The sequence below is a fragment of the Pinus tabuliformis genome, chromosome 2_2, assembly GCF_031772625.1.
Source record: "Pinus tabuliformis cultivar Carrire ecotype Pingquan chromosome 2_2, CPIR1, whole genome shotgun sequence".
In the NCBI taxonomy this organism is placed as follows: domain Eukaryota; kingdom Viridiplantae; phylum Streptophyta; class Pinopsida; order Pinales; family Pinaceae; genus Pinus; species Pinus tabuliformis.
This window is the reverse complement of record NC_142300.1, coordinates 613,370,508-613,376,507: the sequence shown is the minus strand read 5'-3', so window position 1 is coordinate 613,376,507 and position 6,000 is coordinate 613,370,508.

The following is a 6,000-nucleotide window of genomic DNA, read 5'->3' as shown; positions in this document are numbered from 1 at the left end:
GTCTAATCCTTGAGGTTGGGTTACCCAAATGGAACATTATTTCTCAAAGTAATGACCTACAAAAAACTAAAATTGGGGGTATTATATTTGGTTGTAAAAATTTAGTAGTAGTGGCAATGGTATAAGAAAGATTATAAAGGTTGCATTTCTTGAACCCAGTTTATGCAAGTACATTATGTTTATTTTGATTGTGACACTCATCATTTGAGACACCTCACAGAGTTATGCCAAATCAACACTATTATGGACTATATTATTTCCTTTGAGCAATTGGTAATCTATAACAAGGACCAAATTGATAAAAAATTTGGAGAATGTTTCATTAGTGGTGTCAAGGAAGTAATTTGAGTGCACATCACGAAGTGGTGACCATGAACATGCACTACAAAGAGAATACCTTATAGTGATGTTTTTTACAACATCTCCTCCAAAAAATCATCTATTCTTTGTTTATAGTGGAGGTCGGTATTAGAGGCGGGCGACTGAAGGTTTTAGCATATGTTTTTTATGGTGTGCCATAAATTGCCAAAACACACTAGTGCGCTAAACTACATAACACGTCAGTGCCTCATTAAGCAATAACACCCATATCAGTTGCTACTGTAAAAAATACTAAAATAAAATTTTAATATATATTATGTAGAATATTATTGTGCTTCCAAAAAAATAGAAGGCATCAAGACACATAATAATAATGCACCAAACATAGTAGATGCTTATGGATTATTTAATAAAAAAATATGTTTTTAAACAATATAGAAGAAGTTGGATCCCATTATTCAACCAATTAAGGACACTCAACAATCAGGTTCATGTGTAGTCGTCCTTTTCCTTCTCCTTCTCTCTATCCTCCTCTTCCTCCTATACACTTAAATTCCAAACTCTATACACTTGCAATGAAGAAGGATAACAAGAAAGACAAGCGGAAAACAAGGGATACTAATCATATATATGCAGAAATATTTGAATCCAACAAGAATATTATGATGCCCAAGCGAGAAAAATCTAAGAAGGAGAGAAAAAAGTGCACATATTGTAATAAACGATTTCATCTAGAGAGTTCTTGTATGGTGAAGGAAATTGATATCATGGCTAAAGTACTTTAACAATGTAATCTAGATGGTTGCATCCCAAAGAAGAAGACTAGAGACAAGCCATCACAGGATCAAGGTATGGGTCATGTTTTGATTGTTATTACTTCATCATATGATAAACTGATTTTAGACTTGGGTTCCTCTAATCATATGGTTGCATCACAACATTCTTCTTTAGTACCTTGCACTATTCCTATTACAATAGCTTCTCCAACACCTCTTTTTGAGGGAGATCTTCAAGATGATTTTGCATACTTAGATCGAGTGATATGCCTACTAATGGAGAGACATTTCATGCTTTGATGTCATTGCCATTTGACATGGATATGTATATAAATTCTAGTACCTCTGGTAGTGGAGACACTAATGCCTCTAACTTTGGTTCCACGCCTAACATCCTGTTGCATATCATTGTATATTTGACTTCGGATGTATATATATATCATGTTTATTGATGTGTGTGTGCGCGTTGGGGGGGGGGGGGGGGGGGGGGGTGTTAAAGTGGTTGTGGATGCTTTAAGTAAGGTTTCAGATACATTGATGAATCTAGATTGGGATGAGTTGAAAGGACTTTGGTGTCTTCATTATTGTTATAATATGAAGTATACCATTATTGTCCTAAATTATGAGTACATGTTTGATTTCTCTCGTGCATTGAGCAAGTTTTACATTTGTTTTAGTATGCTCATTTATTGGGGTAGTACGGTTTAACACTATGTTGTTTTAACTTTGTCAATGAAACCTTTAGATTTGATTTGTTGTTGTTCTATTTATGTTGAAATTGACGTAATTTTCATATATGTGTATTGAGATAGAGCAAACCCCAACAGTTGTTGAAGTGATACATGTTTTAAGTATTAGCATTGTTCACATTCTTGAGTTTGCCTAGAATTAGCGTTGAACGTATTTTAAGTACCTTACAACATTGTTGGAGAAATTAGTTTTACCAAAAATGAAAACTTTGTGAAATATATATGTGGTCTCATAGAAATGATATAAACATATCAAATTAGATAAACTTTCAAAATTTCTATATGTCATTAATTATAAGTCACTACAAAACCTTTACTAATAGTTAAACCATATAATTAAATAAATCATCTATAAAAGAACAAGATTAACAAAATAAGTAACTTTGCAATTCTCCTTTACATTTTTAAATAACAAGCCTTCAATCTTCATCTTTCTAATCTTAAAAATAAAACACCACTTAAAAATATTATAAAAACTAAAGTTTTATATTTACATTTTCCATATAACATTAAACTCTTATAATAATATATTTCTAATACCTTCTAATTTACAGCCACATATATTTATAAAATGTTAAAACAAATTTTAATTTATATAATATACATTTATAAAATACCAGATTTTAAACTAAATGCCTTTACCAATCTAAAGTTCGTTTAAGGCTTAGAAACCTCCATAATGACAAGGAACATCATATTGTCTACACATGCATAGTTGGTCCAACTTCTTAAATAAGACCTATCTTTATATCTTAAAATTTTATGTACATTCTAAGTTGGAGTGAATATTCAAAACACGATAAGATCATTATGTGACCTTATTATAATTGTGGATATTGTGTCATATTAACTTGCTGAATTCAAACGTATCACAAAGACACATAATAATTTAAAAAAATAGAGATACTTAATAATTTAAAAAAATTGATTGATGTAGGTTTGGTGGTCCATCTTAATGACTTTCCAACCACCGTTATTTGTTATTTCTTTGCAATTTCTTTATGATAAAAAAAATAAAATAAAAATAAATAATAATAATAAAACTATTTATTTATGTATTATTAAAAAAATAATTACAATTATGTGAATTTTAAGAAAGAAATGACACTCATTTATAAATTAAATAATTTTTTATTTATTAATATAATTAGTTTTTTAAATTATTTTTAAAAATATTTTAATTAATATTTTAATATTAAATTAAATTATAATATAAAATTCAATATTAAATCAATTTATAACAAATAAATTATATATAATTATAATTTAAAAAATTAAACATATCATTTCTTAAAATTAAACATATAGTTTGAATCATTTTTCTTTAGGTAATTTAAATAGTTTAAAGTCTCCATAATAATGTCAATTTAATTTCAAATCTTCATCAATCTTATTTAATAGGGTTTGGAGATTATCATATTAAATGAGAAAATTTTACTTAATAATATACTCCCTAATGATAATAATAATTATATATTATAACATCAATTTCTCATAATTAAAAAATAAATAAATAAAAAACCAAAAACAAACAAACAAAAACAAAAAATATTGATTTTGTTTTTTGCTATATGATATATCTAAACAAACAAACAAAAACCCAAAATAAACAAACTCTATACAAAAAAAAAAGTCGATCAATAAACAAACTCTATGAAAAAATAAAATACTCAATATAAAGTGAACTTCTAAGTTTCAAGTAGATATGAGAGTGGGTAGGATAAAACAAGGGCCATGGGAACGGCAAAAGTCCTTGTCGAGAGGGGGAATGAAGTTGACTAAGAAATAACTCTTGGCTACACAAAATCATTAATGAAAAATCTGAACTTGACATTATGAACATATAACACTAGTAGTGACAACTTTAATCCAAGACTAATAGATCCAAAATGAGATTGGAATCAACAAACAATGTGATTCAATTGCATAGCTTGATTGAATAGAAAGCCCAAGTGATTGGAATTTCCTTTGAGATGCAATGGCATGGTCTTACGAGTCATAATACCTATCCCACCAAGTGGCATAACCTTAAAAAGCATTATGTGGTCAATGGAGAGAAGAAATAAACTAATTTTGCATGCATGATTCTTCTAAGAATCTATCTTGATTGTGGGTATTGTGTACTTAATGAATCAACATATTTTAGTAGTGATCTGAGTCCCACTTCCAACAAGAAATAAAAATACCAGAGGTCCCATGACAAGAGGATATTTTTTTAGGGCCAAATAGGAGGCACCAAATTAATGACATAGCAACAAAATAGGTTATTGGAGATGCTAAAGGGGAGTAAGTTAGATGTCATTAGGGTAGTAGAAGGAACTATAGGTAGAATTTCCCTACAAAACCTTATTATAATAAGTGTAATTGAGAACCTTTAAAGACATAAAAGTTCTTAGTGCATTTCAAGGTGTTTATGAGTGAATGCAATGCTAACACAACTACCTCAATTTAAAAATCCGAACATAGATGCCAAATAACGAAAGTTTCTATGAGCATGTTCTAGTTACAATCACTAGGATTTTACAACACGTAAAATAATCACTTCTAAATAACCAATAAGTTGAAACATTTAGTTCATATTCTACAAATTGATTAGTTTCAAATTTGCACAGAATTCCATTTCATTTTGTCCACCCCTGTAACATGTCAATGACTAACCAAATAGTCAAAAAATAACAACACTTAACCAATTTAATAAAATTCAAAGACAATAACAAGAAAAATAAGCTCATTGAAACTAATCAAACATCTTCTAAGAAAAGTATGGACACTTACCACCCCTGAGATGCATGAAAAGAGTCTATAGGACCTAGGTAATGTAGATTATAGAAAGGGCCATACAATTACCACTGAATCGTCCACTTCAATTAGCCTTTATATTTTAGATGATTATACAATAGATAAAGTTGGCAAGAACTTATCAACGATTCCATCCATCTAGCAAGTACAAGATTTAAACAGTGTTTCACATAGTAATCAAGTACTACAAGAGTCATCACTTAAAGAGGATGGAACTTGAGAGAACAAATTGTTCATGTTAGAATTGGACCATTTTGTAGTATTTGTAGTGATAGAATACAAAAAAACTTAGACATAAAGGAAGATATATCAAAAGAAAGAAACAATTTAAAACAATATTGATTGTCCCCATCTATTCCTCTTTAACCCGTTGATGGGCTTCATTGGCCATACACTACATCTTATAAGATATTTCCATATTTTGATGGTATTTTGATCAAATACTACATATATAAATATCAATATATGTGAGCATTACAGTCTATGGAAATATTGCCTCTCACTTTAACACATTCAGATAACAGGATAAGCATGTGAATACCAACATAATGGTTAATGCAGAACCAACCATTATTGAAATTATCATCTATAAATGGAATCAAGCACATACAAATATATAAATTGTAATGTGCAATGCACACTATAATTGACTAATTTCCTCCACCAATGCGTTGAACACATTTCCTCACTTCCATCTTACAGTATAAAGTGCAAGTCTAAGCAAGAACACATACTTTTGAGTCATCTTGAACTCCCCGTTCCTCCCCATAACCTCCAAAAGGAGAAAGAGAAAACAATCTAACCACCCCACCCCCCCCCCCCAACCACACACTGTCCCCCAACCCCAAAAAGAAGGCTACAACATAGACGATTATCCCTTCTACCCACCCCCAAATCTATGACATGGAAAAATAACGTCATTATTTATTTTTAATATTTAACAGCTGGAATCGCCTACAAAGTAAAACATTTTTGGTGTATCCATTAAATAGAAAGACACGTAAATTAGGCAAAAAACAAATATCTAAATAAACATGATGAATAGAAATTCCAATTGAACAATCAATTTTCCACAGCCAATAAAGACAAATCTTACATTATACTCTTGTTATAGTCCTATTCATAGTATTCCACAACATACTAGCCTCAATTTTTTTTTACTACATTGGTAATATATTACTCCTTTGGAAGTTTCTTCTCAATTATGACTTCATTTGCTAAAGCATTTATAAAATGATTCTCAGCAAAAACATTAGAAAAATTGATGCAACATTCAATTTCCATTGTTGCAAATAGCGAGACCAAAATGAATTTGTAGGGGCACAACAAAGAGTTTCCTTTCACCACATTATATT